A 12,266-nucleotide genomic window follows, 5' to 3' on the forward strand; every position below is an offset into this window, starting at 1 on the left:
CGTCGAGGAGTTTCTGGAAGCACTCTACAAAGGTGTTAGTGCAGTCTCAGTTGTTCATCTAAAGCAGGGCCTCTCAGGGTGCATGCGCGTGGTGAATGCACTGTGCACGGTGCAAGAGACGACTTGGCTTGGTCGAACAGAGTGCAGACCCCCCACTCCTCGATTTGGAGCAATAGCGCTTACTCTCTCTTTACTCACGCCTGTCTCGCTCGCTCCGCCTGTCTCCCTCTGCCCCACTTGCGCCGTAGCACTCCAAATCCAGGCTGACTTGAGCCGAGCAGAGGCGAGTTGAGCCGAGCTTAGCCGAGTAGCCCAGAGACGAAGCGTTGATCCGAGCCATGCCGAGCGGCAGCGATGCAGAGTGCACGGAGCTCTTGCGCCTCTATCTGCACGCGTGAGATTTTGGGCGTTTGAGAGGCCCTGAATTAGAGCTTCCCATCAGGCCCTCGAAGATGTGGGTAGGGTGGGAGCCGTGTATCAGGTAGACTTTCTTGAGTCCCTTGTAGAGATCTCTTGAATTGTTTCTCTTTAAGTCTTCTTCTGCCTGTTGTATTTGAGACCTGTTATAGTTCCTCTTAGTTTTTCGGATGATGCTACTGTTGTTTTTCTTTGAGCAACGAAAGCCTGATGGTTGGGCTCATCAGGCTTGCTTAGTAGTAGTATTAGTGGTAATAGTATTATTGGTAGTAGTAGTAGTAGTAGTAGTAATAGTAGTAATAGTAATTGTTCAACGTCGCATTAACTACGATAGATTTTTGATTTTTTGAAAAACGAACTATAAAGACTTACTCGCAAAAAGTACTGAATTATTCGATATTCAGCAACTGTGGTCGTACAGAGCAAATTTTTTTAACTCTGCTTACTACAGACAAACAGCGTCAATAGGAAATGCAGAACTTTCATATTGTGGCAAGTACCCTTAAAATAGACAAGAAAATCTTGAGTAGTCGGTCACTATGTTTAATTCTGGCTGTAATATGAGGCCAGATTCTAAATGTAGTAGTACACCGGAAATTGCTTCTCATTGCTTCCTCATCATTTCCTCAAACAAACTGTAATTCATTTAATTTAAAGATCTTGTAGAGCACGTAAAATGAATATACAATTTCTTCGTAAATTCACATAATATTGTATGTAGTGGAATTTTGGCCAGACCTGATGCCATCTACGTGATATGTATGGAAGGAAAAGCTATTATTGCAAATTCTGTCACATTTTTATTCAAGTTACTTTACGCCGCACCGACACAGACAGGTCTTATGGCGAAGATGGGACAGGAAAGGGCTAGGAGACGGAAGGAATAGGCCGTAGCCATAATTAATATACAGCTCCAGAATTTGCCTGGTGTGAAAATGGGGAACCACGGAAAACCACCTTCAGGGCATGCCCCTGAACGTACGGACATCTCGCTCAGTTGCCGCTTTACATTTGAGTCCTTTGCTTTAAGGGGGAATGACGTCTTCCTGCATTTATTGTATACACCATTTAAATACACGTGAGATATAATTGCAAATACTTTTGATGATAGTAAATTCTGCACCATGGAAAACATATCGCCGTTGAGCTTGTAAAAACCACTAAATGAAATATTTTAGCTCACAACTTTGACCAGTAAGGTTCTTCAGGGGATACTCGCTCTTCGTATTATATGTGCTGCGGGTCAGTATTTCTCCAAAAACGCCACCATAAGACCTATCACGGTTGGTGCGACGTGAATCAACTTGTAAAAGCAAAAATCTCCCAAAATATACCACATAGGGATTTTCACTGGCGCAACGACGATATAATGTATATATATCACAGTAATTCATTACGAATATTTTCAATCAACTGAAAATCAAGTGAAAAAGGTTTTCTAAACCCACTTCAGAATGTGAAGAAATGTCCTCGAATAAACTCACACTTACAAGAAGTGGTGAACGAACACTCAAGTCGTCTAGTGCCTATGGCAGATGAGTGAATCCTCTCCCTATATGGTGCAAAAGTACGTTGACACCAGAGTGAAGTGAGATACATGACATTGATTTCTTAAACATCGCTTCCTTGAATAGCAGCTCCTAATTGTAATTCAAGGTTGCTATATTAAATTTAACTACGGTACTTTGTGACGGTTTTCGGAGACTCCGAGATGCCAGAATTCTATCCCGCAGGGGTTCCTTTAAATTCAAGTAAATCTACATACACGGGGCTGACGTATTTTAGCACCTTAAAGTACCACCGGAATGAGCCTGAATCGAACCTGCCAAGTTGGGGTCAAAAATCCGGCGTCGCAACCGTCTGGGCCACTCAGGCCGGCAGACAATGTTTTATTCATAATATTAAATCGGTATTTGAATCTAGTCATGAGCTACAATTAATTTAATTACGAGCTATATATCTTGAAATACTACTCACTGCAAAAGAAATAAAATAGATTCATACTTTCCTCGTTTTATTGAGATTGAAGTGAAGATTGACTTTCAATCTATTGAACTTCTATACATAACAGCGACACAGCCTCCACGGCTCTGGCGGCAGCGCACCGGTCTCTCACCGCTGGGCTCCGTGGGTCAAATCCCGGTCACTCCATGTGAGATTTGTACTGGACAAAGCAGAGGGGGGGGGCAGGTTATTTCTCCGGGTACTCCGAATTTTCTGCCATGATTCATTCCAGCAACATTCTCCAATATCATTTCAACTGTCATTCATTAATCATTGACTCAGAGGAGTGCGACAGGCTTCGGCAGCCGGCATGCAATTCCTATCCTCGCCGCTAAATCGGAGCTATATGTATTCCATTCCTGAACCGGTCGAATGACTGGTGACATGTAGTGAATTTTTCGTACACAACAGAAAGTTTGAAAGTGATTTTAATGTATTTGCCATTGTATTGTAAAATGATTATATTCCCAGTACTGGGTGACCGTAAGAACCAAGTAAATGAATTATATTTTCATGTGTATTCCATATTATCTGTCTCTGAGGCGAAGAGAAAACGAAGGCTCATCGCACTAGGGAAGGACTTTAGGTTGGTGGGAATCACCCCAGTTGACGCCGAAGATGGAAAGCAAAGTTCAGAAAAGCGGACCTTGCGGTCACGCGGGATGAACACTAGACGCGAAAAGGCGGCGTCATGCTGTTAATATTGTCACATTAAATCATTCGATGGGGTTAGTGGCTTGTTCCGCAAAGTAGTGGACTTCTGAGTCCAAGTTGGCCTTGTTGGATCCCGACTCAATCCGTGGTATTTGAATGTGCTCAGATAAAGCATGTCAGCCTCGTGTCGGTAGATTTACCACCTCTTAATGGACACCTGCAGGACAAACTTCCCCCACCTTGGCGTCTTCAAAAGCCGTAAACGTGGTTAAAGTGACATAGAAGAAAAAATAGAAATAGATTACATAGATTACGAACCTGTTAGTGTGTGTGTTTTGTTTTCCCTATGATTGGAGTGAATTCAGAAACGACGGGTTGTCGAATGGGAAGAGCTAGTTCATGTACACGCTATTTTTAAGAAATGCATAATGCACCCCATGCTAAGCAATACAAACATATTGGAACCTTATGGCTGTTGGCAACTTTATAGTGTGTAGCTTACGGCCCCATGAATGACAGTTGTCATTAAGGAAGTAAATACCTGTGCATTCGAATCTAGACGGTAACAATATTATGCGAAGTTCGAGGCCTGTATAATTTCAGTATTAATTTCAAATGAGGATCAGAAGTATTCCGAAAGCAAAAGTGAAGAATGGCATTCTGGTAATTAACCTAATTGGAGTCCTTTTGGGTAGAGAAAACTGGAGCTGTTCCGCTCAATCACGGCCTATGGAGGCTGCAATAAATCGTCGATTCACCCAACAGCCAAGCAAGTGGTAACATAGTAAAGATTCGGCGGCAACATTGAACAGGGCGCATGCTTGTGAGGTAAATGTGAGTGGAGCGGGCTTTGTGGGGTAGCATTGATCGTTCCTTTCTGCTTGCCCCATTACCAAGGCCACAAATTGGGTGGCTTAAAAGATTCGCCTCTCCTTTATACCTTTTGTATAACACTCAATAAGTCGATATTGATCTTTCAAAGTCCCCTTCTTTTGTTGCTTGTATTTTGTACCTGAAAGAAACTTAGAGACTTGCTTGTTAAAAATGTGTACAGTGTAGTAAGAATTCAATAGATTGTGATTCAAGGACATGTTCTCTATAGAAAGTAGCTGTAAGAAAGTTTTCATTGGGGGAAGAAATGTCATTACTTCTTTACCCGTGTGGCCCTCCATCTGAATAGAAATTTCCGCTCTTTGTGAAAAATAATTCATCGAGAAAAGGAACAGACTCTTTCCGTAATAAGCAGAAAGTTTTATCATTACTGAAGTAATTGTAGAAATAATGGTGGTATATTCTTAATAAAATGGAGTTCTAAAACGTATCATCAATCCTATGCCAAAACCAGGAATGTGAAAATGCTTTTCCTATCCATTATTTCTCTTAAGACTGGTCACGCCTCCCAGCCACATATTGATATTTTGCGTGCGTAAAGGAAAATGAACCTTAAATACATCATACTCTAGGATCGGTTAAGTATGTCATGCAAACATACATTCCTACAATACGGAACAGTAAGGTTCATTTTCCTTTACAAACTAGCGTAGGAAAATGAACTCAACGAAATTTGTTCTGATGGACTGCATGTCAATATGGGGCTGGTAGGCGTGACCAGTCTTAAGGGAAATAGTGGATAGTAGGAGCACTGTCACATTCCTGGTTTTGGCATAGGAGCGACGATATATTATGCGTAAATGTTACATGTGCCAAATGTGGGTCATCTTCGTCATAGGCATCCTCTCGCTAGCGAGTAGAATGATCTTGTTCAAGTGCATCACCAAGTACCTGATTATTGGTTACTAGAGGACTGACGAGAAGAACTACAAGTTCTGCTGCAATGCTGGCACAATAAATCTAAGTTGTAAAACGGGATTGTAGAACGCAGTGTAACTTAGCCCTTATCCTCCCACGCTCATATGAGGTGTTTTAGTTTCTTTTATGCATTCCAGACGGCAGTAAATGACATAGTGACATAGTATCTCACGTTACTTTCCTCCTAAATTCTCCAGGCTGACGCATGAGATTTGATCGTATTTCGTCTTGCTTGTTCATGATATTTTGGTGGAATAATGGGCTTCCTTCTCGTGTATTTCGTATAACGTTCGTTTCGTTTATTATTAATGTTCAGTTATAATTACCCGTGTTACGCCTTTATTTGGCTTTACGATGCTGCCTTCCGCATATTGGCTTATAGCGCTCTCCGTCATGATGTCAAAAATGTTGAATATATTTATGGAATGAAATAATTACTTCAGAGTTAAAATCTACATTATGTATTTTATAAACATGTTAATTTTCAAATACGTATAGTCACTCAGAGAAGAAAGAACGCAGGTATTTTATGTTCCTCGCATTTAATATTTTATCAAATTTGGTGTTAATTACAATTAAAATTCTACGACTGGAATTTTCTGTATCTCGAAGGAATTCCTGACGGGATCCTATATAATTCATGAGTTTCATATTTTCGATAAATTGAGGTTCTATTACTGGAATTCTTCGCTATCTCGAAGGATATTTCAAGCTCAGGTGTGAAATTTCTTTCTGTAACTCGAAGTATATGCAGAACACTACGCTTATGTGTACTTTATTATACCCAGACAAAATTAGTTACTGTAGGAGAAATATAAACTTAAATCGTCTCTTTAAACATAATTATACACACTTTACATTTTACTCAGAGTGAATTGATTGACTATCCATACAAACTTTGCGACCTTAACTAGTCACATACCATAGTAGCTTAAGACCCTCCTTCAGGCCCCTCCGCAACCCCCAGTAAGGGGTTTGCAGTACGGGGTGACAGTCCTTTGGCGAAGAGGCATGTGGTGCTGTTAATCGGTTAGAGAATGTTGTAGAGAGCATATGATTACAGAGAAAGGTACGCAGGAAAATTAAAGATATATTTCCAAATAACACGAATTTGTAAAAAGGGCTTGTCCTAAAATAAGAATGATGTTTTAATGACAAAATAAAACTTTTCATACGATATCGAATACTATTAAAGATTTAGATGCTGAAACAGGCGTCAAACATTGAAACGGTGATTTCAAAAACATCCTAAGACCCTATGTTTACTAAATCTTTTTTTTTTTTGCGGCATATTATTGTATGAAGTGGACCGCATCCAGTGACAAGAAAAACTACCCAACGTTTCAACTCACTGCCGTATATAAAGACAACTGAATGTTATAGCGATTTCGAGAGAATCCCAATCCAGGACTTCCGAGATTTCTGAGCTCACCTTCCGCCTTTCACAGCCCTGCTGTCACGAAGTAATACAGAAGAAATTTCCTGTGCATTGCTCAGAAAGAGAAAAAGTGATTGATTTCGCACAATATTTAGACACTTTAAATTCAGCAACACATAATACAAGGAGAGGTTTTGGGTTACAAAGTACTAATTTTTCGAGTTGGATAGTCGCCATGTGAATGAAGTCAGCGTAGATAAAACAATGAGTGGGATAATATCAGAGTACTTCCGCGTCTTAGAATCTAATAAGAAGCCGATAATCCCTTAATATAACGCTTACAGCAAAGCAATCACAATTCAGTAAAGCTTGATGATATTAACCCTCCTTTAGTCGCTCACGGAGATTTCCTATGGGCCGATTACATTTTGCACGGTACTGCACTTCTCAGTTGAACTGTTGGTCTCTCCACCCCTATACCTTTCTCCTTGTTCATTTAGACTCGTCCTGTCAGCATTTCGGCGCGCTCGTGCATCCTGTGAGCGAGTGTGGGATCATTGTTGTGACAAGTGACATCACCTGGACGTTTCCTCCGTGTGCAAATAAGCAAAAACCTTATATTTTAGTGCATATTATTTATTTTCTACGTCGATGACTTTGTTGTTCTGTTCTTCTAAACGTATTTTAGAAAAATATTATTTCATATGATGTGATCGTCGTAGGTAATATCATAAGACCATTCGTCGCAGTTAAGGTCTACAGTATTCTGGTTTTAGATCAAACAAACTGTGTAAGAATAACCTACTAATACTTAAACGGTTTTCTTTTAATTATATCGAAGAATAGTGCAAACGAACATGCCAAAACAACATCTCAAGGGACGAAAATTAAGCGCATTTTTATTCCCGGAAGTTACCTCCGTGCGCGACTAGTAACGTAATAATTTTCGCGCGAATAAAGAAGGGTTAAGTTTGATGAAGTATTTACAACCGCATGCTATGAAGTTCATTGAGTCACTTGTTGGCTCTGATGATCCATATAATGAGGACGAGGGCGGAGATAATGGTACTCTCGCAGAAAAACCCTCAAAGAATACTTCAAGGAATGCTTTGCGAATTGTACAGTGGGTATGTTTGGAACTATTTGGTGTATATTCACCCAGAACAACAGTACAAGTATTTCATTCTTATTCGTGTAGTTTGTAATAACGCTCAATCTTGCAATAAGAAATGTACAAACCGAGTAAAACTCATGTTACTTCATTATAAAGAGAATTGATTTCAAAAACATCCCACTGACGGTCACAGACAAAACCTACAAAAAAAACCTTCGCTAGTAATATACACCGAATGGATGGGTTAAAAAATATGGTTGCAATGACTGTTTTTAATAAAATCCAGTTTTTGTTCCTGTTGAAAAGTTTTAGCCTCTAGACTTCGGATATTTTTGAAATCACCGTTTCAATTAGGAAGTAAATAATTGTAGAGCTGATATATTTTGTGATGCTGGAGTGGTATGTACGATTTTCTATACCTCAATTTTTCGATAACTCGAAATATTTTTAGCCTCCGCAGGCACTTCGACATATCCAACTTCGACTGTATTATCAAAATATAAATCGCTTCCTATGCAGAAAAAAAACCCTGTGGATACCCGCAACAAATATTACATCTGCAGATTCAATTATTTCTGAGAAATGTGTATCTGCGGAGAACTTATACAATACCGTGCACCCATCCTATTTGATTGACTGCAGGCCTACATTCAGAACGGTGGATTTGGTAACACCTTAAGTCTTATGTTTCAAAATAACAGAACTAGCGTTGGATGTATTAGAGAGGGATTAAGAAAACAACCAAGATTAATAAACAAATTAAAATATCAGTGGTGCAACGGCCTATTAGGACCTTGATATGCAAAGGTGACTGCTACCCGTGCAGATGGCCTGCAGGTACTGAAGTGCCACGTCATAAAGAATCCTCAACCCTATTTCTTGGCTTCCTTGACCTTTCATATCAAACAGCTCTTTAGTTGGTGGTATGAGACTATGTCAACCCCATTTCAGTCTTCAAAAAATAATTTAAATCCCTGGAAAGCCTGAAATCGAACACGAATATTCTGAGTAAGATGCGGACATGCTAACCGTACACCACGAGGCTGGCTACTAGATAAAATATCTTCATTACTTCAAGTCGATCCCAAGCGCCGAGTAATGAAGAAGGCAACAAATCAACAGACGACTGTTTAGTACGCGAGCCACGGCAGCATTCAGAGTCCATCCTGTGAAAGTTATTTTCACACCAGCTCGAGGCATTCTACGGATGGCGTCTTTATTCTAGCCTACGTTCGTGGATTAAGAGCACGCGTTTATTTGTAGCCGTCGGAGTTCTGGATTCGATTTCCAGCCCCACAATAAGTTTATCGGTACATGGTGAAGAAGCTAGATGGAAGTCTCCTTACACTGGAGGTATACCCAAGAACAGCTGCACCACCACATTTTATTTAGAGCACGCACAATTTACTTTCCATTAACCCAGGCCCTAAAGGCAATTTTCTAAATATATTTTCAACCCTTTTCCCGATATGAGAGAAGATTGGAGGCATTAGAGATGTGGGTATGGAGTAGAATAGAACGAGTGAAATCGGAAGACCGGGTAAGGAATGACGAGGTATTACGAAGAGTTGGAGAAGAACGAAGTATGTTGCAAATCATTAGAAGGAGAAAAATTAAGTGAATCGGACATTGTTTGAGGAAGGGCTGTTTTCTGATGGAAGGAATTGTGAAAGGCAAACGAGGAAGAGGAAAGAAAAAGTATCAAATGTTGGACAATATCCAAGGAAATAAATATTCGGACATGAAAAACTTGGCGCAAGACAGGCAACAGTGGAAGAGGTTCATCCCATGACAAGACCTGCCATAAGGTAGAATACCTAGATGATGATGATGATGATGATGCATCCACCCATCCATCTAGGACAGTGAAAGGAGTTCTGAGAATACATCCAAATTGTACAGGAATGATCATCAAGTTTGTCCAAGTCTTAAGTGAAGTTACATCATCAACAACGCCCGCATTTCATTTTGATCAAGGCGGCATTCAGACAAAAGTTACATCTCTTAATACTGTACAAAGTATAACTCTACAAATGTGCATATGATCACTGCGCCTGCGAAAATCGCTATGTGAAATATTTCAGCTTAGAACTTTGCCCGGTAATTTTCTGTCATATAGAATTCAGTACCGGGCGTGTTGGTCGTGCGCGTAGAGGCGCGCGGCTGTGAGCTTGCATCCGGGAGATAGTAGGTTCGAATCCCACTATCGGCAGCCCTGAAAATGGTTTTCCGTGGTATCCCATTTTCACACCAGGCAAATGCTGGGGCTGTACCTTAATTAAGGCCACGGCCGCTTCCTTCCAACTCCTTGGCCTTTCCTATCCCATCATCGCCATAAGACCTATCTGTGTCTGTGCGACGTAAAGCCCCTAGCAAAAAAAAAAAAAAGAATTCAATACTGTGTGAGTAATTTCAAAGAATTCTCGTTCTTATTGCACTGTGTGCTGCGAGTCAGTATTTCTCCCACAATATCAACACACAGCGGTTTCTTCAGGCGCAACGATTATATCTATTCTGTCCAGCCACTCCTGATGGAAACAAAATGTCTAACATCCTTGCTCCGTCCGTTGGTACTAGAATATATGCTTTAATACCCTTGCTTCACGTCGGTAGATTTATTGACATGAAAAATATCTTCTGTGGGTCAAACATCGGGCACATCGGCGTCTCTGAAAACCGTAATGGTAGTTAAAGGGAACGTAAAACCAGTATTATTATTATTATTATTATTATTATTATTATTATTATTATTATTATTATTATTATTTCTTTTAAATTATGTGCTCTACCTCTGAGGAGACCCTCCCGATATTGTTGCAAGTACAGCAAAAACTGACACTTAACCAAGACATAAATTGACGTTCACCTGAAACAAGTGAACATGTGTTCTTTGATATTTTGGATTGTAAATGATAACTTACTGCCTTAGGTTTCAGACCAGGGATGGTACTGAGCTATGGAACTATGTGATACTAGTAAAGTGTTTCACTTCAGTGTTATCCTACAATGTCAGAGTTAACCACTTCGGAAATTATCTTGTGATGATGATGCTTGTTGTTTAAAGGGGCCTAACATCGAGGTCATCGGCCCTCGGAAACTATCAATTTAAAGAGCTCACACTGGCGAATTTTTGGTCAAAAGAGTAATACCTGGCGATGACAGTGCCACGCCAAGATGTTATTTTCCCAGGTGTACCCTTATCCAAAGCCAGAGATTAGTAAAATCAAGCACATCATCCTCATTGTTATCAGTCACCTCCGGCGTCCCACGGGGCAGTACTCTTGGTCCTTTGAAGTTTTCCTTGCTTTTGGACTATCTGCAATCTAAACTCAACGAAATGGTAAATACCCTACTCTTTGCTGACTACCGCAATATACATAGGGTGGTTAGGAATCCAACAGATGCCACTCTTCTACAATCCTCACTCAACTTCCTCTCGAACCGGTGCCATACTAGGAAACTTATTCATAACCCAGAAACATGCAGCTACTTGACTATAATCCTATGGAAATCTCTACTGACATCACGTTGCCTACTCGACATGCCCATTACAGCAGTTACACAACAATGGAAATTCGGTGTAACATTCGATACCAAATTACAATTCAAGAGCCACATACAGACATGTGCAGCCAAGGCTCTGAAACAACAATACCAGGTATTCTCTGAAGTTTCACGGAAACCTCCGATCCCACCGCTTTTCTTCCTCACGATCATTCAACCTCTCCTGCAATACTGCTCTCCGATTTGGACAACAGCCATCCCACCTCCACACTCTCCAATATTAAACCGTCAGATAGAGCAGTGCCTTTCCTTTGCAGCAATTGTAAGGAATAAATTCCCCATGCTTAGAAATAGGTCTACGCAACTGGTATTAAGAGTAATAAAATGTGTCACCACTGCATTTTAGGTGACAGGCAGCTGACCTGAGTTTCCTTCATATTCAGGACACAATACTCCAAAGATTATTTCTCATCCATCCCCCTACTCCTTTAATAATATTTATAAAAGGCAAGGGCTTGCTACAGCATCAAGCGAAAATTTATTCCAGAAGAGTGTAAACAATCTCATAAGGATTAGTTAGTGTGAAGTGATTATACCACCATCTTGTCATACGACGACTTGGCTGTAAACATTGACATTTTTATTGTTTTCGATCTGTTTTTATGGTACATAAATAATGAATGGACGGATGCTATTGTTAGGCTACGTACCTGATCTCGTTACTCATCTGTTATGTTTGTTAATTTTCAAATATATAAGTCTACGTTTGTTAATTCGTCTGTTGGCAGTACAAGTGAAATGTGCTCAGTGTAGTTGTACCTTGTACTCTGTGAATAAATAAATAAATAAATAAATAAATAAATAAATAAATAAATAAATAAATAAATAAATAAATAAATAAATAAATAAATAAATGTAAATAAATAAATAAATAAATAAATAAATAAATAAATAAATAAGCCCAGCATGGTTCTTTCCTCGCACTCAGCTGTGGGTCCCACCTCTACCACCTCAAGGGCAGTGACCTGGAAGGTCAGACATTTGGTTAGGGATGGAACTGGGAAGGAGGACCAGTAGCTCGCACAGGCGGACTCATCTGCTATGATGAACAGGGGGCTTGTGGGGGGGGGGGGGGGAGATTGAAAGGTATAGGTAAGGAAGAGGGAAGTAAGTGGCCGTGTCCTTTTACCTACAGAAGAAGTAGGAGACAATGGAAAACCACTTCGACGATGGTTGAGGTGGGAATCGACCCCACTATCCTTAGTTGACCTGCCGAGGCTGAGCGGACCACGTTCCAGCCCTCACACGAACTACTGCCCCATAGAGGTGGACCTCTTCCATTTTTACTTGAAGAAATAGTCGTTTTTGATATGTTTTACATTTTGG

General features: G+C 40.3%; 1 protein-coding gene across 1 annotated transcript in view; it reads right to left on the reverse strand.

Moving 5' to 3' along the window:
• Window positions 1-12,266, reverse strand: part of LOC136864018 (discoidin domain-containing receptor 2) — a 1,053,752-nt gene that overhangs the window by 245,668 nt on the left and 795,818 nt on the right. The window lies entirely within an intron of this gene.

The sequence above is a fragment of the Anabrus simplex genome, chromosome 2 (assembly GCF_040414725.1).
Source record: "Anabrus simplex isolate iqAnaSimp1 chromosome 2, ASM4041472v1, whole genome shotgun sequence".
NCBI lineage: Eukaryota > Metazoa > Arthropoda > Insecta > Orthoptera > Tettigoniidae > Anabrus > Anabrus simplex.